Source organism: Pongo abelii, chromosome X (genome assembly GCF_028885655.2).
Source record: "Pongo abelii isolate AG06213 chromosome X, NHGRI_mPonAbe1-v2.0_pri, whole genome shotgun sequence".
In the NCBI taxonomy this organism is placed as follows: domain Eukaryota; kingdom Metazoa; phylum Chordata; class Mammalia; order Primates; family Hominidae; genus Pongo; species Pongo abelii.
The window spans coordinates 4,458,629-4,483,368 of NC_072008.2; positions in this window are offsets into that span (position 1 = coordinate 4,458,629).

A 24,740-nucleotide genomic window follows, 5' to 3' on the forward strand; every position below is an offset into this window, starting at 1 on the left:
CCAGGAGAGAGCCACTCTGGCATTCTAAAAGGAAAATGAGATACTCAAAATGACAAACCAGAGTGATAATCTATTAATGCGTTGACTTTCTCAGGAAGAGGAATCAAGTGATGCAGTGAATGGCATAGACAATCCTCACAGGTGGAATGAGCTATAGTTGGCTACACATTTGAAGGACTAATGGAAAAATAAAGTAAAACGGAAGTAGAGAGGTAGATGCTCTAGTTCTAACCCCTCTCTGTGACTAAGTAGCTTAGTGTCTTGCAGATTCCAGTACTTCCTTTAACATTTAGTAGGTCAACGCATGCATTTAGGAGATCTTACACAACTGTGAGATGCAAGTAAATAATTATGTCTCATGGTTCTTGTAACGTAGTCTTCTTACTCCTAGAATTCCTTATTCCCCACCTTCTCTTTGCTGTAATTTGCTACAGATGACACATATTCACACACACATACATGCATGGTGACATTATTACCTTTTTTTTTTTTTTTGAGATGGCGTCTCACTCTATTGCCCAGTCTTGAGTGCAGTGGCAAGATCTCAGCTCACAGCAACCTCGGCCTCCCAGGTTCAAGCAATTCTCTTGTCTCAGCCTCCCGAGTAGCTGGGACTACAGGCACTCGCCACCACATCCGGTTAATTTTTGTATTTTTACTAGAGATGGGGTTTCGCCATGTTGGCCAGGCTGGTCTTGAACTCCTGACCTCAGGTGATCACCTTGGCTTCCCAAAGTGCTGGGATTACAGGCATGAGCCATCACTCCCGGCCAGATTGTTACATTTATAGAACAGGTACATTGATTCACTTAGTCCCTTGATTTAACATTATTCCAAGCAGGGTATGGTGGCTCACACCTATAATCTCAGGACTTTGGGAGGCTGATGTGGGAGGATCTTCTGAGTCCAGTAGTTTGAGACCAGCCTGGGCAGCATAGTGAGACCTCATCTATGCAAAACATTAAAAAGATTAGCCAGGTGTGGTGTCATCTGCTTGTAGTTCCAGCTACTCACGAGGTTGAGACAGGAAAATCACTTGAGCCCAGGTGGTGGAGGCTGCAGTGAGCCGAGATCGTGCCACTGCACTTTAGCCTGGGTGACAGAGTGATACTCCAACTCAGAAAAAAAAAAAAAAAAAAAGTTAAGCACAGAATTAGCACCTGACTCAGCAGTTTCACACCTAGGTATATACTTTCACAAATGAACAACAGGGATGCGAACAGATGAAAACATTATTCACAATAGTCAAAAGATAGAAACAATCCAAATGTCCATCAACCAATACATGAGCAAACAAAATGGAGTCTAGCCACACAATGGAATACATTATTCAGCCATAAAAATTAAAGAAGCTGACTCATGCCATGTTCTTCTACAATGTGGAAGATCTTTGAAGATATTATGCTCAGTGAAGGGAACCAGACAAGAAGGAACACATATTGTATGATTTGGCTGATATGAAATATCTAGAGAAGGCAAATTCACAGGGACAGAAAGGAGATTGGTGGTTATTAGGGGCTGAAGGAGGGAGGGAGGAAATGGGAAGTTGTTGCATAATGGTATAGATTTTCTCTTTGGAGTAAGAAAATATTTTGGATATAGATAGAGGTGATATTTGCAAAACATTGTGAATATATTTAATACTACAGAATTGCACACTTTGGTTAAAATGGCAAGTTTCACATTATGTATGTTTTACCACCATAAAAAATAGTGGAAGAAAGTTAGCCCAGCCCTATTTAATTTTAGCAAAGAAGAAAACCCTAAAAGTCCTGACATGTCCACCACACAACCTATGCATGTAACAAAATTGCACTTCTACCCCATACATTTGTGTAAATATATAAATAAATATTTTCAAAAGAAAGTTTATTAGCAAATGTCTGTATCTCCAGCCACCCCCAAAATACACATGCTAAAACTGTTTCATGAGAATTCCTGGGAAAATAATGAAGCAGTTTTACTAAAATCTATTGCTCTCACAAAATCTTTAATCTTTGTTGAAGTTTTTCCTTCTTGTTTTTTCTTAATTTTTAGCTGAACATGAATAAGTACGTGGAACCATCTGTTGCTTGAATGACCAACTCTTGTCTCCTGTACAATCCTTTGTAAAATTCTCAACTGTGTAATTTAGTGTGGAAGCAAAATATCACTAGCTAGGCTTACAATCATTGTGCTAGTTTTCAACTTAATTTCATGCCACACCAAAGGACTTGAGTAAAAAGTTCATGTAATAGCCTAACTATGTTTTAGGATGTCTTTTTGCAAATGCCCTGCAAAAAGTAAAAACAAAAATTTTAAAAAAGGCCGGGCACGGTGGCTCACACTTTTAATCCCAACACTTTGGGAGGCCAAGGCGGGCAGGTCACTTGAGACCAGGAATTCAAGAGCAGCCTGGACAACATGGCGAAACTCCATCTCTACTAAAAATACAAAAATTAGCTAGGCATGGTGGTGCATGCCTGTAATCCCAGCTACTTGGGAGGCTGAGGCAGGAGAATTGCTTGAACGCAGGAGGTGGAGGTTGCAGTGAGCCAAGATCACACCACTGCACTCCAGCCTGGGCGACAGAGCAAGACTCTGTCTCCAGATGAATAAATAACGAAGGAAATAGGGCTTTGGTGCCCTAAGAAAAAGAACAAATAATTAAATAAAGGTGTTAATATGATGAGAAAGGGTTACTAATGTAAAACTAAAGACATCTACAGAAAGTATATAAAAGCTCCTTTTTTCTCTATGTTTCAATGACTTTTTTTCTCTAACAATAATTTCAAGTCATAGAGTGGATTCAAGATAACCTGAATTTTTTTGCCTTGTCCAACTCTAACCCTTGGGAGACTTTTACCAAGCTATTTAATGCGTTTCTAGGTTTCAATGACATCGCTGAAAAGAGAGTGAATGATAATTGTTCAACCTATTTCACAGAGAGTTGTTGGGAAGGTCAAAAATGAGCATTTCATTATAGGTATTTTATAAACTATCAACTAGCATGAAATGGAAAATGTTCACAGTTAACAGCATAAAATTCAACCCAGAGGACAAAGAGTTTAAAAATTGAAGAATGAAATTTCTGGGAGAAAATGTGTCCCTGACATAAAGGTGACATATTCTCTGGGCTCAAACATGCCCAGGGGTGGGAAGGACAGTTGCTGATGCCAAGCACATTTTACCCTCATGATAAGCTCGGGACCTCCTCAGAACTATCCACAGCATTGGTCTTACCTGCGTGTGTCGGCTCTGTTAAAAGCAGGAGAGAGTGTCAGCTCTAGTAAAAACAGAGCTATGGTGCGAGGCTTGTGAAACCTCTTGCCTGGAAGCCACTCCACCAGGCGTGTCCAATCTTTTGGCTTCCCTGGGCCATTTTGGAAGAAAAATTGTTTGGGGCCACACATAAAATACACTAACACTCATGATAGCTGATGAGTTTTGTTAAAAATGCAAAAACATCTCATAATGTTTTAAGAAAGTTTGCAAATCCGTGTTGGGCCATATTCAAAGCTGTCCTGGGCCGCATGCAGACCGCAGGCCATGGGTTGGACAAGCTTGACCTACACCATTCCATAGTCTTAAGGCAGAAGAAAACTCAACTGCCAGTGATGACCAAATATAATGAGGAAGAATGTAGGCTTTTATCTGTTGAATTCCATTCCCCCCCAAAAGATATGTTGACATCTTAACCCCTTGGACCCCAGAATGTACCCTTTTTTAGAGACAGGGTCCTTGCAGACATAAATAGTTAAAACGAAGTCATACTGCAGTAGAGTGAGACCTTAATCCAATATGAGTGGTATCCTAAGAAAATGTGGCATGTATACACTGTGGAATACTACTCACCCATGAAAAGGACTGAACTAATGGCATTCACAGCAACCTGAAAGGAGTTGGAGACCATTATTCTAAGTGAAGTAACTCAGGAATGGAAAACCAAACATCCTATGTTCTCACTCACAAGTGGGAGCTAAGCTATGAGAATGCAAAGGCATAAGAATGACACAATGGACTTCGGGGACTCGGGGAAAGGGTGGGAGGGGAGTGAGGGATAAAAGACCACATACTGGGTACAGTGGACACTGCTCAGGTGATAGATGCACCAAAATCTCAGAAATCACCACTGAAGAACTTATTCATGTAACTAAACACCACCTGTTCCCCAAGATGAGTGGTATCCTCATAAGAAGAGAAGAGACAAAGAGACAGACACATACAAAAACAAGATCATGTGAAGACAGAGGCAGAGATTGGAGTGACACAGCCACAAGCGAAGAAACTCCAAAGATTGCTGGCCACCTACAGAAGCTAAGAGAGAGGCAATGAAACAGAGCATCCCCTAGAGCCGTCAGAGAGAGCATGGCCCTGTGCACACCTTGATTCCGGAATTCTGGCCTGAGAACTGTGAGAGAATACACGCCTGCTGTTTTAAATCACCTGGTATGTCGTATTTCTTAGTTCAGCTCTGAGAACAAATATGAGATATTCACTTTTTATTGTAGGTTACTCGGAGATACAGTAACTAATTCTCATCTAGAAATCGCAGGTCTGTATTGCGAGAAAGAGAGACTGTACTTTCCGCAAAAGGTAGTCACGACTCCATGAACACCTTGCAGCAGCACCTGGTCCAGATGAAATTCCCATTCAGTCCTGGCTCCTTCGAAGATATTGATGACATTATGGTAAGTAAAGGACGCCAGACACAACACAACAAATATTATGATTCCACTGCTATGCAATATCTAGAATGGGCAAATTCACACAGACAGAAAGTAGAATGGTGGTTACCAGAAGCTGGTGCAGTGGAGGGTGAGAAATGAGAACTTATTGCTTGCACTCTTACGAGTGCAAAGATTCAGCTTTGCAAGGTGAAAAGAGTTCTGGGGATGGATAGAGGTGATGGTTGCACAATATGAATGTACTGTACTTAATACCACCAAACTTAAAAATAGCTAAAATGGGCTGGGCGTAGTGGCTCAAGCCTGTAATCCCAGGACTTTGGGAGGCCGAGGCGGGTCGGATCACTGGAGGCCAGGAATTTGAGACCAGCCTGAACAACATGGTGAAACCGCATCTCTACTAAATATAGGAAAATTAGCCAGGCGTGGTGGTGCATGCCTGTAATTCCGGTTACTTGGGAGGCTGAGAATGAGAATTGCTTGATCCTGGGAGGCAGAGGCTGCAGTGAGCCAAGATTGCGCCACTGCACTCCAGCCTGGGTGAGAGAGTGAGACTCTGTCTCAAAAAAGAAAAAAAGAAAAGAAAAGAAACCACCACCACCACCACCATCACCACCACCACCAAGAACAAAATGCTAAAATGGTAAATTTTATTTTAGGTATATTTTACCATTTTAGCATTTTTAATTAATTAAAAAGTACTATGTTATTTAAAAAATTAAGGCTAACTTGGAAAAGTAAAGATTATAGTCTCTTGATCTGTAATAACAGTGTCTTGAAAGGCATTCTTGGGGACTCTGGAGCCAGGCACCTTCCTCTTTGCTTTTTTGAGACAGGGTCTTACCCCTATAACCCAGGCTCTACCACAGCTCACTGTAACCTGGACTTCATAGGCTCAGATGATTCTCCTACCTCAGCAACTCCATCTTGAATAGGGGCTGGGTAAAATGCGGCTGAGACCTGCTGGGCTGCATTCCCTGGAGGTCTGGCATTCTTCTTTATTTTTTATTTTTTATTTTTATTATTATTATAGTTTAAGTTTTAGGGTACATGTGCACAATGTGCAGGTTAGTTACATATGTATACATGTGCCATGCTGGTGTGCTGCACCCATTAACTTGCCATTTAGCATTAGGTATATCTCCTAATGCTATCCCTCCCCCCTCCCCCCACCCCACAACAGTCCCCAGAGTGTGATGTTCCCCTTCCTGTGTCCATGTGTTCTCATTGTTCCATTCTCATCTATGAGTGAGAACATGCGGTGTTTGGTTTTTTGAGATAGGAGGTCAGCCCAAGATACAGGTCACAAAGACCTTGCTGATAAAACAGGATGTGGTAAAGAAGCAGGCCAAAACCAAGATGACCATGAAAGTGACCTCTGGCCATCCTCACCGCTCATATAGGCTAATTATCCTGCGTTAGCATGCTAAAAGACACTCCCACCAGCGCTGTGACAGTTTACAAATGCCAGGGCAATGTCAGGAAGTTCCCCTATACTATATGGTGTAAAAAGGGAAGGAACTCTCAGTTCCTGGAGCTGCCTACCCCTTTCCCGGAAAACTCATGAATAATCCACCCCTCCGTTAGCATATAATCAAGAAATAACCATAAGTGTATCCAGTTGAGCAGCCCACACCACTGCTCTGCCTATGGAGTAGCAATTCTTTATTCCTTTACTTTCTTAATAAACTTGTTTTCACTTTACTCTATGGACTCACCTGGAATTCTTTCTTATGTGAAGTACAAAACCCCTCTCTTGGGGTCTGGATTGGGACCCCTTTCTTGTAACAAAATCATCTCATCCAAAGCTTATAGGTTAGGGGCTTTTCAAAGACAGTTTAAGGGAAGGGGTCGGGGTAGCAGGTAACAGGTGCTTGCTGCCGATTGATTAAGGCAATGATGAAATCTTAGGGGGTTGAAGCTGTCCTCCTGAAGGCTGAATTGCTTGTGGATGGGGCCACAGGAGCGGGGTTGCTGGGTCCAGGTGGAGCCATGGGTATCAGACATGCAAAAAGACTGAAAAGTTATCTCAAAAGGCCAATCATAGGTTCCACAATAGTGATGTTATTTACAAGAGTACTTGGGGAAGTTGCACATCTTATAACCTCTGGAATAACAGCTGGCAATCCTTCACGTCTGTGCCTTAGCAGGAATCAGGCTCTCCTCCTCCCTGCAGCCCGATGGCCTCCCATCAGCTTTACAACTGTGGTTGGGTTTCTGGGCCAGTCGTATTATCATTTAAACTGTAGCCTAAATGTCTTCCCGAGTTCGCTTGGCCCAATAGCACAGGAATAATTAAGGAAAAGGCAAGATGGGGGGTGGGTTAGCTCAGCTTACTGTTATAATTTTTATCACTGATGATTGAATTTTTGCAAACTCGGTTTTTCTCACTGATAGAATTTTTGCAAACACACACTTGCCAACTCACATATACTCACATGAACACACTGACACACAAACACGCTCACACACACCTGCACACAAACACACCATGCACAGAGTATTTTGCTACAACTTATTTTGCTCTTAGACTGATCCATTTTTTCCTGCTTTAGGGAACGACTGCATTTAAAGCTGACCGTGAAATACAAGGGAATGTGCTCCTCCCTGAATTTCTTTTTTCTTTCTTTCTCTTTTTAAAAATTAACTACATGTAAGCTTAATTTTACAATTCTAAAGAGAGAGACACATGTTTGAGAACCTAGTATAAACAAAACGTGGTACATAGAAACAAATAAACAAATAAAAATCCTAGTATGTATTTCAGCATGTGCTTTGAAATCCTTTGACAAAATTGCAGAATCCTTTTAGGGGCTGAAACATTGATGTAATTCACAAACCACTGCAGTAGCCATCTCTAATTCTCACAATTACTGTTAACACACTGGGTGAATACAAATTAGCAGATGAAAAAGATACCATGAAAACGTTTAAATTAAACCTGGCCTCGGCGCTTCCTGTAGGGGATGCTCCTGCACTCCCTAGAATTACCAAGAAGATTCAAACAAAAATATGTGACGAGTTGGGGAAATAGGATAGCATTTCTGCCCTTGGTGATTCAGGTGACAACAATTAGAAGCATAATTAAGGATGCTATCTAGATTTTTATGGCATATATCTATTCAAGGCTTTGAAGTTAATAGTGTTTTAAAGGATATTCTTGGCTTTTCTGTTTTTGTTCCTGAAGCCTTTTTTTTTTTTTTAAGGAAACCATAAGTTAAATATGGTATCACATTGATAATTACAATGTCGGCTTAATTTTAAATCGTCCCCACAGTTGCCTTCTGGCATGTATAGTTTTGTGTGCTAACAAACATTCTAGGCCACTAATAATGAACTAACTAGGTAAAAATGGAATTATTTCTTTAGAATTGGAAATAAAAGAAGGAAATGTAAAAATGCAGAATAAACAGGAAGGCTGTACATTGAAACATAAATTTAGGATATGGAAGGGGAACAGGAACACTCAGTGCATTAATATGCATCTATGAATTTGAAAATTCTTCTCTAATGAGGTAAGCATTCTGTGAACTTACTTGATGGGGATAATTTTGCATCATTGAAATGATCTCCTTTGTACTATTCAGTTCTTGCTTTCCAACTACCTAGAATTTTTTGAAATATTATAAATTTTATGGACCAAGGTATGCTGCCATTGCAATTCAATCTGAGATTTTTTTGCTTATTGTATTATAAGCATTGCTTAAATCGTATTGTGTATGTATATATACAGACACATATACAAAATACAATAAGCCAAATATACGTGTGTGTATATGTGTGTATACATAATATACATATATGATATAAATATATGCATATAGAGGTATACACATATTTGTCATATATTTACATATTTACGTATGTAAACTCATGAGTATATGCACAAGTAAATGATGCTTATATAATGTTATGTAGTTCTTAGCTATAATAAAGGTAACTAGATGACAACTTTCTTTCTTTTTTTTTTTGAGACAGAGTCTCGCTGTGTTGTCCAGGCTGGAGTGCAGCGGCACGACCTCTGCTCACTGCAACCTCTGCCTCCTGGGTTCAAGCAATTCTCCTGCCTCAGATTCCCGAGTAGCTGGGACTACAGGTGTGTGCCACCATGCCCGGCTAATTTTTTGTATTTTTGGTAGAGATGGGGTTTCACCATGTTAGCCAGGAAGGTCTTGCTCTCCTGACCTCACGGTCTGACCGCCTTGGCCTCCCAAAGTGCTGAGATTACAGGCGTGAGCCACCGTACCAGGTCCAACTTTCTTTTTTTATACCCAAAATTGCTTAGGTACTTTCGCAACTGACAGACTAGAACCAAAAGATTATTTGCATTTCTACAATTCTTTGTATGGAGTACCTGTCCACTCTAGGAAAAAATGGTGGGTTTTTTTTTAACCAATAAAGAAACCATGAATATGACAGTACACTTGTTGAGCTGAGGTTGCATGCAGACATGGATATTTGACATTGGATGGAATTCGGGTTGAATCAAAATCTCAGTGAGATGTTGGAATATGCTATAGTTTGGAAGGAATCCTACCCAAGAGGAAATTGCCCGGCAAGGTGTCAGAGCCCTAACATTGGAAAGTGGTCAGCTCTCAGATAGTAGGGTAGGAAATAGAATTTACAGACAACAGTATGGGTTTAAAAAAGAAATCTTTATTGGATAGAAAGAATGCTGCAGAAGAGTGCAGTGGGTGCCTCAGCAAGAGAGGACTGAGCTCGCCGTGGTGGATTTTCCTTATCGGTATTTAAGGACCTTAAAGCAGGAGCTGAAGGGTAATTTGCACCATAGTAGCCATGTAGGTCATCATAAATGATGACATTTGTAGACATTTTGGTGCCTTAACGTCAGCAAGGGTTGCACAATGAGTTTGACATGCATGCATTCTAGAGTAACTAGAAATTCTAGTTACTTACAATTTGGGGGGAAAAGAAGCCTGATACCCTATACCAGCTTTAGAGAATAGGGGAGTCTAATTATTTCTGAATTCCTCAGATAAGGAGTCTGGCCTCTGGATGGTCTGCTTGATGGCCACCAGGTGATCTTTGGTCTCCTCAGTAATAATTAAGCTGGTTGTTTTAGGTAAGGTGCCCTGGGAAACAGTGGGGGGAGGAAACGGGGGAAGTGAGGGATGTAGCTGGAGGAACACTAGCATAAAGGGAAGATGAAGATCTCAGCAAAGAAGAAATGATAGGTCAGAAAGAGCACAACACAGCAGCCTTACTTGGAGGCAGTAGACAAAAATTCTACTCTACAAAGTCATGGTTAGGGGAAAAAAAAGGGAAAAAAGAGTTGGGTTTGGCAATCTTACTTATATGCTTGCAAATTCAACGATGTTGACAGTTCATATGTTATTTTCATTTGAACTAGCATTTCTCTAATTAATACAGAATGTGAACATTATTTTGGTATATTGTTTACTCCAAGCTTTCTAGTATTGCTTTGGCTACCCTATTTCATTTTTATTCCCTTATATTATTTTCTTTTTCCTGCTTATTTTTGGTTTAACTTGCTTTTCCTCTTCTGGTTTCTTGAAGTGAAAGCTAGGGCTCCTTGATTTAAAATCTTCATTCTTTTTTAATATAGTCATTCAGAGCCATAAATTTCTTAGTACAGGTTTAGTGTTATCCTGCAAATGTCATACATTGTGGTTTCGTATTCGTTCTGTTCAAATTACTTTCTGATTTCTGATTTTTTTTCTTTGACTCTTCATTGATAATTTACAACTGTGCTATTCAGTTTCCAATATTTGGACATTTTCTAGACATGTTTTAATTATTGATTGTAATTTAATGCTATTGTGGTCAGAGAACATACATTGTGTCATTTGGATTTTCTTCTAATTTTTTGAGATGTATGATATGGTGTGGCTCTGTATCCCCACCCAAATCTCACCTGGAATTGTAATATCCACATGTCTAGGGAAGGACCTGGTGGGAGGTGATTGAATCATGGGGACTGTTTCCCAAATGCTGTTTCCATGATAGTGAGGCAGTTCTCATGAGATCTAATGGTTTAAAAGTGGCAGTTTCCCCTGTGCATACTCTCTCTTTCCTGCCACCTTGTGAAGAAGGTGCCCTGCTTCCCCTTCCGCCATGACTGTGAGTTTCCTGAGGCCTCCCCAGCCATGTGGAACTGTGAGTCAATTAAACTTCTTTCCTTATAAATCACCTAGTCTCGAGTATTCTTCATAGCAGTATGAAAATGGACTAATACAATGTATTTTCAGGTCTAGAATGTAGTCTATCCTGGTAGACATGCCTGTGTCTATTTGATCACGTATGCATCTTAGAAGTTAACTCAAGAATACTTACAGGATACAAAAATATTCAACTCCAAATGGGTAAATTTTACAAGGTATGGCATCCAAAGAAAAACTTCTAATTAAGGGAAACAGTATAAAAATGTAATAAATAAGATGAAGAAAAATCAATCAATCAAAATGGTGCCAGAAATGACACAGATGTTAGATTATGCAATAACATTAAGCAGTTATTATAACTGTATTTCATGTGTTCATAAAGTTAGATAAAGACATCACAGTTACATAAAAGGCCCAAATCAAACATCTGGATATAAAATCTACAATGTGTGAGATCAAAATTGCATTGAGCAGAATTAACAGGAGATTAGAATTTGCAGGAAAAATATGACTTATGAATTTAAAGACATAGCAATAAAAACCCTACCCCCTCAAAAAAACAGAGAAGAGAGATTTTAAAAAGTGAATAGAAGATCTACGAGTTGTGGGAAAATTTTAAGTACCTCACTATACATGTAATTGGAATTCCTGAAAAAGAGAAATCACAGAAACCATATTTTAAGACATAATGACAAAACATTTTCATATTTGATGTAAATTATAATCCCATAGATTCAAGAAGCTCAGCCAACTCAAAGCACCAAAATCACAAATAAAACTCCAACTTATAAAATTTGTAGATGATGCCAAAGAAGTATTTAGGAGAAATGCATAGTACTCCATAATCAGAGTGCTGAAAAGTGATGATTCAAAGAAAATCTTACAAGCATCCAGAGAGAAAAGACAGGTTACATACCATATGTCAAAGTAATGATTACAGCAAATTTCATGGGAAAAATAATGTCCACAAGAAGACGGTGGAATGATCTAATGAACTGGAGAGGGGTGGGAGTGTAAGGTAATCTAGAATCAAACAACTAGCAAAAATATTCTTTAAAATCAGAGATGTAGACATGTTCAAAAATACAAAAGCAGAAAGAATTGATTAGCACAGACCACACTGCCAGAAGTGGTAAGGGCATCCTTCAAACAGAAGGAAAATGAAATCAGGTGTGGCTATGGAAATGTGGATTTATACAAAGAAATGAAGAACACTAGAATTTGTGACTGCATTAATAATGTGTGGGATCTTTCACTTTTTTAAATCTCTTTAAAAGATATTGATTGTTTAAACAAATATGACAACAATGCAGACATCATAAGTAAGTACGTACATGTTTTTCTTGTTACTAATCTCCATAAAGGATAATCGATCCTTTAAGCAAATATGATCTGGTCTGGAGTTTATAACATATGTAAATGTAAAATTAATGACATTAGCACAAAGCTCAGGAAGAGAGAAATGCAAGTGTATTCTGGTAATCTTCTTCTTATTAGATACGTATACTCCAGTAATGTGAAGTGTGACAACACTGGAAAATAGATAGGCTATGATGAGTTAATGTTGTATACTATGAACCCTAAAGCAACCACCACTATAGCAATACAAAGAGTTACAACTAACAAAAACAGACAAAATAGAATTATAAAATTAATTCAATTGGTAGAAAAGAACACAAATAGAAAAAAAGATAAAAAAATAAATGGGACAAAGAAATGGAAACCAAATAGGAGATGGTATTTCAAACTTTGCCACATAAATAATAACCTAAAATGTAAATGCTCTGAAAACACCAATAAAAAGCAGTTTTTCAAGTTGAATAAAAGGCAGGACCCAATATACGCTGCCTAAAAGAAGCACAATTTAAATATAAAGACCCAGGGTGATTAAAGGCAAAATGATAGAAAAAGTTATATCATGCTAGTCCTAATCAAATAAAATTTGGTGCGGCTATATTAATATAACAAAAAGGATGTTTTACAATGAAGAATATCCTCAGTAATAAGGGTTATTTCTTAACAATAAAAGGGTCAGTTTAACAAGAGAACATAAAATCCTAAACTTTTATGCACCTAATAACAGAGCCTGAAAATGCACAAATCAAAAATTTATAGATGTATTAGGACAACCAGAGAAATTCATAACTTAAGTGGAAATTTTAAATAGCCTTACCTGAATAATTGACAGAAAAAGCAGATAGAGAAATCAGTAAGGAAAAAAAGAGATTAGATTAACACTATCAATCAACTTGACTTTAATTAATATTGAGAGAAAAGTCAACCCAATAATAGTTCTTTACAAGACAACAGAAAACATTTAGTCTGTTAGACCATAGTCAAGGCCATAAAACTTTTTATGACAAATTTAAAATAATTCAGGTCATATCTATAACAATTTATTTTTAATAATGAAGAGGTTTCTGGAAGCTAATAGAATAATAAAATTCATTATTTAAATTTTTATAAAAGGTACTTGGCTAGTTGTTATTGTTTTCATACTTAATTTTACATTTCTAATTCTTATCATTTTTAAAAACATTAAAAATTAGAGTTATTTATTAAACAATGTTAGGGTGCTTTATTTTTGTCTTTTATGTAATAAATATAAATTACTACTGCAGAATAAAAATTAGGTGAAATGCATGGGAACAGATTATTTTACCCTAGAATTCAATTCCTAAAGAAATCTAAAGACTTTTTTATTTTTATTTTTTTGTTCTTAAGATACAACATCTCAAGGGATTTCATTTTTAATTTCAGGCATGACAACAAGTTCTCTAGGCCTGATAAATGTCAGACTTCAAAGTACCCTGAATCGGAGCTGAGCTTGAGTAGTAAAGAAAACTGATTTGAGCCTGGGGGTAGAGAATTGTATATTAACAAATCAGAGAAATATCTTACAAATTCTGATATGAAGAAGAAAGTGAATCAGAGCAGGGAAGCAAGGTCTGGAATAGTCTAAGTAGCAGAATAATCCCCCTTTGCCCCACCTTGGCAGGGTGCAAGATGTCAACCATTTTGGGGCTTTTATAATGTGTCATAGATGGAGAAACCTGTAGTCTTCAGAAATGATCTTATAGGAGAAGGCCATTGCTGTATAGCTGTCTTATTAATCTCTTATCACATGAGATTTAGTAGCCAAGACAATATCCACGTTTTTGAGCTCGACCAAGATCAAGCTCAAAATGAAAGACCTGAAGACATCAGTAGGAATTAATTGTGTTAGAGACTGGCTATTATAGGAAAGTAGACATAATTCATCTTAACTGCTAGCGTTTGGGTTAAAGATGCAAATAAAATTGAACTCAGAAGACATTTGTTTTTTTAAAAACTGTCAATATGAAATAATTATACTAACTAGATCACTCCCATTGTATGCTACATGGGAAAGCTACAACTTTTATACCTAAGACCGATCTAACATTATCTCTAAAATATAATTCTACACCTTTTTTTATTGCCACCTGGTCAAACTGTTATTGCCTCCTTAATAGAAACATTAGGAAAGGAATGAGCATTCTGTTTACGTGCATAGAGTTACCACTGATCTGTGAGGCTTTTATAGATACCTTAACTCCAGATCTCCAGATAGAGAGAGAGAGAGATAATAAATATAATAGAGAAATATAAAATAGATATAATATATAACATATAAAATAAATTATATATTTTACATGGATATGAATATAGAATATATTTTCCTAAATTTTTACATATATAATATATATTTTAATATATTATTTATGTTATTTGTATAAAAATATTTGTATATTATATATTTTATAAAATTCATATATAAACACATGTTCATATATTTAAATATTAAAATATAAATACATATATAAATATACATATATTTTTATATATATATTTTTTTCTTCTAACATCCTTTAGGTTTTCATTGCATAGATTGATGAAAAAACCTTAAGATTATATATGTCAAACAAAGTAGCAATTAAACAGTATTTTGCCTTAGATTATAGCTAAACAATTTCTTTTAATTCCTTTTTTCTTTTTTTAAATTTCAGTTTGACATAGTTGCCATTAAGCTTCACAAGAACCGCGATCACTTTGCCTGTCAGGCTGTTAGCACTTTGTTGCAACTGACATAAATGATGTGGCCAGAAAATTTGCAGAAGTCAGGCAATTAATCAGAAAACTGAAAACATTTTTACTAAAAAAGTCAAGTAATTGAAGCATGTCTAAGAAGCTGTAACTTATCTATTGATTCCTCAGAAAATATCTGGATATTCAATAAGTATGTCACATATATTCCCTCAAGTTTAAAACAACTGAGTAATTTCTATCTGGATATTTTAGTATTGAGTCATAATCTGGTGGTTACACCCCTCAAAATTTTCCTCCTGCCTTTCCTTTTCCCAAAGGGAAGATTAAAAATAGGGATGAATTCAAAATAGAAAGAATTACATTTTCTTTTGAAAACAAAATAAACTAACATCTTTTACGGAGGGTCCACGGTTTTCCTTGTAATTTTCCTTGAGTGAGAAATAAAAATCTGAGTTTGCATTTCAAATGATACAAAAATATATGAATTCTCATATGAAGACTAAATGCATATGGTTTTATTGATTTTTCCTTTACATTAGAAATAGCACATTTGAGAAAAGAACATTTTAGGAGGCTTTCTTAGAGTAAATAAATAAGTCGGATTGAAGAGAGGCTTTTACAAACTCTTAAATGCCATTGTTCTTCTTAAAAATTATCCAGAGTTTATGGAAAAGCAGAATGACCCCAAAGGGTGGGTAAGAACATTTTTGAGAGTGTGCTCATAGACACCTGTTGCCAGAAGTAGATGAGATTGGGTACCTTCCTAAGTACAGGGAGTGTGTCCAAGTACCACAAGGCACATTGAACTGCACCTGCACCTTCTGGGTCGTTACCTGTTCTGTGATCAAGGAGCAACTAGGGGTCATTTGACTTGGCTTGAAGCAGAGAGTCATAGCAGGGCTTCCTTGGTTGCCACAGCCTTGTCCTTTTTTTTGGATGTCTTTCTCCAGGGTTTAAACCTGATACCTTCTTAAAGGAGGCACTGCAGAGAGAAAGCAAAAGTCCTGCCATTAGTGATAGTGCTTAAATCACTGAAACCATATCTGCAGCATTAAGCGATCTTGAAAAATATTATATCCATAAAATATTTTAGGAAGGGCCCAGCTACATGATTAGGCTATTTTACCAGGTCATTTAACACATGTCTGTTTGAGATTTGTATTTGGTGCTTCTGTATTTAATGATGGTCGGGAAAGCAAAGACCAAGGACCCAGAAAATGGAGAGTTTGAGGGCAGAATAGTAAGAAATGTTTTTTGCCTTTAATTTCAGTTACAGAAGATATATTTATAAAGTCACTGAAATGTAAATTAGCTTCCCATAAACATGTTCTGAATGACCAGTTAATGGAATTGGACTTGTCTATTTGCCCTTCTGTGTGTAAATGGTTTTAAATGTCTCCAAATATCACCACCATTCTTGTTATGTTATGGCCAGGATGGGCCCTTTTTATGAGATTTTTTTTTTCCTCTGATAATCAAGAAATTGTTATTAAGCAGATTTCCTCTTGCTAATTATATAGTTGTCAGTTTCTCTTCATTCATAACATTTTCAATCGTAAAATTAATAGTGCGTCTTCACCTGTTAATAAAATAGAACCCATCAGTAGTGAGTAATTCTGTTTTTTCCTTTTCTGTGTTTGGTTGGCTGCCTCCATGAACAGCCACATAAAATGTTGTGTTTTGCTTTAATAAATAAGCAGCGTTGTGATGTAGGCAATGTGATGTTTTGGCTGTTGGCTGACTGGAACATTTGCATTTATAGGCTGTGGACAAAGGCCACCACGTTTTGTGTTCATGACTCATAAATGACAGCAAGGTCAGGGAAGGACTTGTCTGCTGTGGTGGGGCAGGCATTGCCCTGGGGTCTGAGCTCTGCTAGCATGCACAGGGACAGGCTCTCCTGGGTGGGCAGCAGAGTAAAGCAGCCAGAATCAAGGACCCGCTGGACATCAAAGCCCCATGTAGACATCAGGGTCACTGCAGAAATGTATCAGCAGGATGAGGGGAGGAAAGAGGGATGAATCAGGCTTTCTGCTTCCTAGAGGAGCAAAAAGAGCTCCTGTCTAGGAGTCAACTTGCACTCATCTAGGATTCCATCTTAATTGTGAACCTCAGGGAGCCCTGCCTTGTGGTCCATCCATGTCACTGTCACCATGCCTGAATATTTCCTAGGCACAATTGGTTTAGCCTCTACTGCAATACCCTGCAACATGACCCTATACCTCAACTGCTATGAGCAGCCCAAGGAGAAAAACCCTAGTCTTTACTCTTCTGTGTGTCCTCTTTATCACTTGGCACAATCACAGTAAAAGATTAACGTATGCGTTTCAGAGAAACGGGTTTTGGGAAGGCAGGTGCACATTTGTGGAGGTAATACAAGTACGCAGAGACCAGAGCTGGGATTGAGAGGGTCTTGCACATGAAAATGATGAGGTATAGACATCTATGTCAGAAAAGCAGTGGGAGGGCAGATAATGTCAAATTTAAACAGAAGAGCAACAAAACTAAGCTTCCTTTTAGCTCATGTTGGTGGTGCCTCCTAGATTCCATCTGTGATGTTTCATGGTCATGCTGGACACCATTTTGGGGAAGATCATGGATTACACCTATGAGAATCTTATCTTTGTTCTGCAAGTTTCCAGCAGGAAAACATTGGGTTGGACTCAAGACATAGCTTGGGTGAGGTTGAAGGAGCAAATTGAAGATGGATCTTTGTCCTTCCATAATGTGACTGTGTGGCCAAATTGAGAGGATGTGCTAGGACTGTGGATAGAGCACATGTGTACAAACACATCATAATATCTGGAGGAGGCTTTCATATCTCTTTGAAATTTGTCAAGATCAACGGAAGGGGATTTCAAATTCCATGGGGAACCGATATGGCAGAGAACATTCATTTGCGTGAGTAGATTTAGGTAAAACGACTTTGAAAAATCCAATCCAACACATTTATGTTTTTAAAGCACTATTTTAAGTACAATAAAAATGAAATACAATGAATGATTTCTCCAGGGAAAGAAATCATTTCACTGGGGCCACTCAGTATTTATCTGTTTATTTTTAATTTTTATTTTTTGTTGACATGCGGTCTCCCTATGTTGTCCAGGCTGGTCTCAAACTCTTGAGCTCAGTGATCCTCTATTATTTATTTTTATTTTTATTATTCTTTTAGAGACAGGATCTTTCCCTGTCACCCAGGCTGGAGTGCAGTGGTACAATCATAGGTCACTGCGACCTCAAATTCCTGGGTTCAAGTGATCTTCCTCCTGCCTCACCAGCCAGTATTTTAAACAGAGACCTTGTATCTGGAGATTTTCAACTCTGAAATCACAGGGTCCTGCTGAGAGGTTCAAAGTGCATGCTGGGACTAGCAAGAACCAAAATTAAATTGGAATTTAAAAGAAACTGCTCCTAGTACAAAATCTGGTATCTGAGTCATTTCCACACCCTGTATTTTTTGTTATAGGTCAAATAATAATGATCTAGTATAGGTTGGAAAATATTATAATAATTTACACACAGGTTCATATTATACACTAGCAAATAATTATTTGGAATTGATCTAATGGTCACTAATCTTTGCTTCTATTTAATCATAAAAATATTAACAGTAAATTTACTCATGATTTTTTTTTCCTTCTGTGGTAATTATCCATTTCTTTCACATTACTTGCTTTAATATGTTCAGATTCTATCCTTCTTCCCTGAAGAACTTCATGGTTTTTCTGGCTTTAGATTTGAAAAGTCAGAGAATGAATAAAAAAAAATAAAAGGTTAAAATAATATAAGCTCTTCCTAAGGCCCCCAGCCAATTAGACATGCAGTCCCTGGAAAATAAAAAGGACAAGTCAGCCAGAGGACGTTTGTTTTTGTATGCAAGTCTGTAAAGTGATCACTTTAATTTTTAGGGCTACCCGACCGTGTCTATCCATAACAAATGAACTGAAATGCTTGCAGTGTGTGCATTTTTTCCCCAAAATCACTTTCATAGATTGAGCAATTTGGAGCATTTAGGCATACCTTTTGTTTCTTTTGCCTTGTTTTGCTTCACTTTCTGGGGTTCCTCTCATTGTCATTTCAACATAGATGCTAAATCCCTTGAATATATTTTCTGATGGTGGTCTTTAATGGATATTTTATTCTTTTTTTATTATTATTATACTTTAGGTTTTAGGGTACATGTGCGCAATGTGCAGGTTAGTTACATATGTATACATGTGCCATGCTGGTGCGCTGCACCCACTAACTCATCGTCTAGCATTAGGTATATCTCCCAATGCTATCCCTTCCCCCTCCCTCCACCCCACAACAGTCCCCAGAGTGTGATGTTCCCATTCCTGTGTCCATGTGTTCTCATTGTTCAATTCCCACCTATGAGTGAGAATATGCAGTGTTTGGTTTTTTGTTCTTTCTATTTTTTTAATTATCTATTTTTTTAAGAGACACAGTCTCACTCTGTTGCCCAGGCTGGAGTGCAGTGATGTGATCATAGCTCAATGTAGCCCCGACCTCCTGGGCTCAAGCGATCCTTCCACCTTAGCCTCCTAAGTAGCTGAAACTACAGGTGCATGCTGCTATTCCTGGCTACATTTTTTTTTTCTTAAAGATAGGGTCTGTCTGTATTGCTCAGGCTAGTCTCCAACTCCTGGCCTCAAGCCATCCTCCCACCTCAGCCTCCCAGAGTTCCTGGATTATAGACGTGAGCTATCACTTCTGGCTGACCTCCTATTCTAGAAGAAAAGGCTATATATGAAAAGATACAATATTCAATGCATATACCAACAGAATGAGCCCAGATACTGCAAGGACAAGGGACTGATTAACTACCTGGTGAAAAGGGCTTTCTGTTCCACCTCCTAGGGGAACTGTAGCTTATGAGCACTCCAGGGAGATGAATCACATAAGTGGTGTGCAAAGGCACCGAGCAGAGTCGTCCATCAAACAGCGGGTGTTCTGAACAAGGTGCTGGAGTGCTTAAGGTGCTGGCCACTTCTCCAATGATCAGTTCTTCAAAAGTGGAGAGGACAAGAAGTAAAAACAAAATTGAGTGATGCAGGGCACAATGAATGGGTGTTCATGGGATGAAGCAGTTGAGGGTGGCTTTATCCTGGGGCAGCCTTGAATGGCTTTATAGGTTAAGAGGCGGCAAGATAACACTTGCTTTTATTTCTCTCCCACCGTGGCTGTGGTATGACACAGTGACTCCTCCTTACCTGTCTTCACTCAGATTGGGAGACACATACTCTTCTTAGTAAAATCCAGGTGGCATAGAAGTTTGGAGCTTGAGAGAAGCTGGGAAAAAATAGACACAAACCAATGCACCTCTGACAATTTATTCTTCCACATGCACAGTGCCCTCCTTAGCCTTGGGAACTGAGCACACGCAGTGTGTTCAGCAAGTTGTATGCATGCCCATCTGCGGCTTTCTTCCCTTTCTGGTGGAGTGCCCCTGGAAGGTCACACTTGGCCATTTTGTCTCTTATTGCACATGGCTGGGAAGTTGCATCTCCTTGGTGCTTGCATTCACTTGACACTTTAGTGCAATGGGTGTGGACAGTTAGCAAATGGCCTCTTCCTGGTGCCAGCTGCCAATTTATCCCTTTTAGATAGGCAATATGACAATTGTCACACTATCACCTGATTCTTGCCTGACATTCCTGGTGGGTGGGGGAAGAGCCCTCTCCTGCTCTGCTCATGCCTGTTTAACTACCTGTAACAGGACAGGAAAGATGGAAGAGCTAATAAAAGGAATTTTTAGCAAATTTGGTGACTGATGCTTCATTTCACTGAGACTTGGAAACTTACAAATTGTTTCTCACAACTGCACATTTGTGGATGAAAAGGTAAAATGTAGAAGCATTGATTTTAAGTCCCCATCATTCATTTGCTAAACTGGCCCCTAAATGTGTAAACTCCCTCAACATTTTCTGTTTGTCCCTGACAGCTCACAGAATTCTACAACTTCAAAAAGATGCTAATGTACCTTCCTGAACTCAGTAAGACATGCATGGAGTTGATCACCAAAGTAGTATGCATTGGAGGTAGAACTAAAATACTCTGAAGCAATGCACAAAGATATCTAATAATAAGGTGTGTGGGTGTGAGATGGACCATGTTAATCGATACTTTATTTCTTAAGCATTTAGAGTATTACAATAATTGATCATCTATTAGGCCATTAAAAACTCTCCACACATATCAAAGAAAAAGTATCATGGAGATAATACTTTCTGTCTAACTCTTAATTCATATTATTTTGACATTAGTTTACTTTAATTTATAAATTAATAATAAGAAAGTAGAAAATGAATTCCCACATACTAAATAAAAATATGAACATGCTTAGGTAAACAACTCATGGGTTAGAGATGAAATCGTGCAAAATTTTGAAGTATTATTAGAAGTAAATAATAATGGATATACTAAATGTTGAAATATTATGTTAAGTAAAATTAGTTCATTGAAGAAATTATATCCTTAGAAATTTTAAGCAAAAAATGAAGCAATTCAAAAGTGGTGATCCAAGTGCTCACATGAACAATAAAAAGGGTTGGGCATGGTGGCTTACACCTGTAATGCTAGCACTTTGGGTGATTGAGACTGGTGGATCACCAGAGCTCAGGACTTAGAGACCAGAGTAGGCAACATGGCAAAACTCTGTCTCTACAAAAAGTACAAAAATTAGCCAGGTATGGTGGCACACACCTGTAGCCCCAGCTACTCAGAAAGTTGAGGTGGGAAGATTGCTTGAACCTGGGAGGCAGAGGTTGCAGTGAGCCCTGGTCACACCTCTGTACTCCAGCCTGGGCAACAGAACTACACTCTGTCTCAAAAAACAAACAACAACAAACCCTCCCCCCATACACAAAAACCCAGTAAAAAGAACAATAGCACACATCACAAGAATATGAAGGGAAAGAGATAAATAAGAGAAGAAATAAAAAATATAAATTATGAAGTGAATAGTGCAGTTGAGAAACAACATAACCAACAGTTGTTCTTTCAAAAACAACTAGGAAAAGAGGCACATGTGAGGCAATACTGACTAAGGATTAAAGAGACAAAAACAAATAAACATAAATGTAGAAGGGGGCAAAACTAGAGATAAAAAGGAAATGGAAGAGTCCAAACTCATATTTTAAGGCTGTTGTGCCATCCTTAACACTGAAACTTGACAGAGACTTTGAAAATGGAAAAGAAAATCAAAAATCGATTTCACCACGCCTATAATCCCAGCTACTTGGGGAGCTGAGGCAGGAGAATCGCTTGAACCCAGGAGGCAGAGCTTGCAGTGAGCTGAGCTTGCAGTGAGCTGAGATTGCATCACTGCACTGCAGCCTGGGCAACAAGAGTGAAACTCCATCTCAAAAAAAAAAAAGTCTATTTCACTTATGAATTACTTTCAAACATCTAAAGGCATTTTTAACAAGCTATATGCAACGGCGTATAAATAATAATATACCATGACCCATCTGGGTTTGCCTCTGTGCAGCAGAGATTTCTTATTAAAAAGTCTAGAAATGAAATTTATCTCAGTTTTGGATTAGGAGAGAAGATATGATCCCCTAAATGGAACAAGAAAAATCATTGATAATATTTAATTCTCATATCGCAAAATATGCTGTAAATTAGACATCAAATGGAACTTACTTAAGGGAGTAAAAGAACATAAAAAAGAGAGTAAACTCTGCCTTAAATGGAAGCACATTATCTTTACCTTTTTTTTTAACCTTTATTTTATCTTCAGAGACAGTGTCTCACTTTGCTGCCCAGGCGGGAGGGCAGTGGCAAGATCTTAGCTCACCACTACAGCCTCCAATTTCTGGTGTCAAGCAATCCTCCCACCTCAGCTGCCTTAGTAGCTGGGCCTACAGGCGGCCACCACCATGCTTGACTAATTTTTTATTTTTATTTTTTGTAGAGAAAGGATCTCAAAATGTTACCCAGGTTGGTCTTGAACTCCTGGGTTCAAGCAGTCCTCCCACCTTGGCCTCCCAAAGTGATGAGATTAGAGGTGTGAACTTCACCACACTCAGCCACATTATCTTTAAATTAGAAATGAGATGAGGATATGTGCCAGATGATATTTTACAACTTTGGCAAATAGAAACAAATCAGCTGATAGTCAAGCCTAAGTTCTGATGTGAATCCACAGTATCCCTGATGAATTCTGAGTGAGAAGAGTGAATCAGTGCAACCACTTTGGAAAACAGTTTAACATGATCTGTAAAGCTAAACATCCCCAGAGCCTGTAGCTAACCACAGCACTCCTAGGTATGTACCCAATAGAAATTGAAACATATACAGTAGCCAATGGAAAAAATGTAGAACAATGCTTATAGCAGCGTGGCTCACAAACACAAACTCTAGAGACCATGCAGGTCACCTCTGATAATAGCACATGTGTCTTCACATAACAAATCTTCCCGTGCCACTCATTATCACACATAGCACAGCACTGTGGAAAACGCTGCAGTGGTTTTACTCAACTAAAATCATGAGCTCAACAAGATTCCAAACTGAGGTTTACTTTTTTTTTTTTTTTTTGCAAAATTTAAGGCAATAAAAATAAAAGCATATGCATGTTTAAAAATATATGCCAGTCAAACAAAGCCTCATTTGAGAAAGAAAGGAAGGAAGAATATCCTAAACATAAGATTCATGATTTTTATGGACTGAATGTTTGTGTCACTCCTAAAATCCATATGCTGAAGTCCTAAACCCCAAGGTGATAGTACAGACAATTGGAAATCAGGATGATTTGACTTATGATGGTATGAAAGTGATCACATTTAGTAGAAACTGTATTTCAAGTATCCATACATACTGCATCTTTCACTTTTAGTAGAGGATTCAAAAAATTACAGGAGATTTTCAGCTGTTTAATAAATAATAGGCATCGGATTAGAGGACCGTGCCCACATATACGCTAATGTGAGCGTTCTGAGCATGTTTAAGGTAGGCTGGGCTCAGCTTTGACGTTTGGAAGGTGAGGTATATTAAATGCATTTTTTATTTACAATTTTTCAACTTATGATGGGTTTATTTGGATGTAACCTCATGTTAGTCAAGGAGCATCTATATTAGAAGGTGGGGCCTTTGAGAGATTATAAGATCATGAAGGTGGAGCCCTCATGAATGGGATGAGTGCCCTTATTAAGGAGACCCCAGATTGCTCATTGGCCCTCTTTCTGCTATATAAGGATACAATTACAATGAGCAGATGCCAGTCTGCAACCAGGAAGAATCCAGGAAGATCCTCCCCAGAATCCTACCATGTTGGAAACCTGATCCTAGCCTCCAGCCTCCAGAACAGTGAGCAATAAATGTCTGTTGTTTATAAGCCACCTGTATTAATCTGTTTTCACACATGGCTATAAAGATACAACCTGAGACTGGGTAATTTATAAAGAAAGAAAGTTTAATTGACCCAGTTCCACATGGCTGGGGAGGTCTCAGGAAACTTACAGTCATGGTGGAAGGGGAAGCAGGCATGTCTTACTTGGTGGCAGGAGAGAGAGGGAGAGAGCGAAAGGGGAAGGGCCTCTTAAAAAACCATCAGATCTCATGAGCACTTACTCACTACCATGAGAACAGCATGGGGAAAACCAGCCCCATGATCTAATCACATCCCATCGAGTCCCTCCCTTGACATGTAGGGATTACAATTCAAGATGAGATTTGGTTGGGGACACTGAGCCAAACCATATCACCACCCAAGTCCATGATATTTTATTATAGCAGCTCAAATGAATTAAGACAATCATGATGATTAACTTAGAAGGGAAAGATGGATTACTGAGGAGATCATTGAATAAATTAATGTATTGTCATGGTACCGACTTTTGTTTGGTGTGGTGGT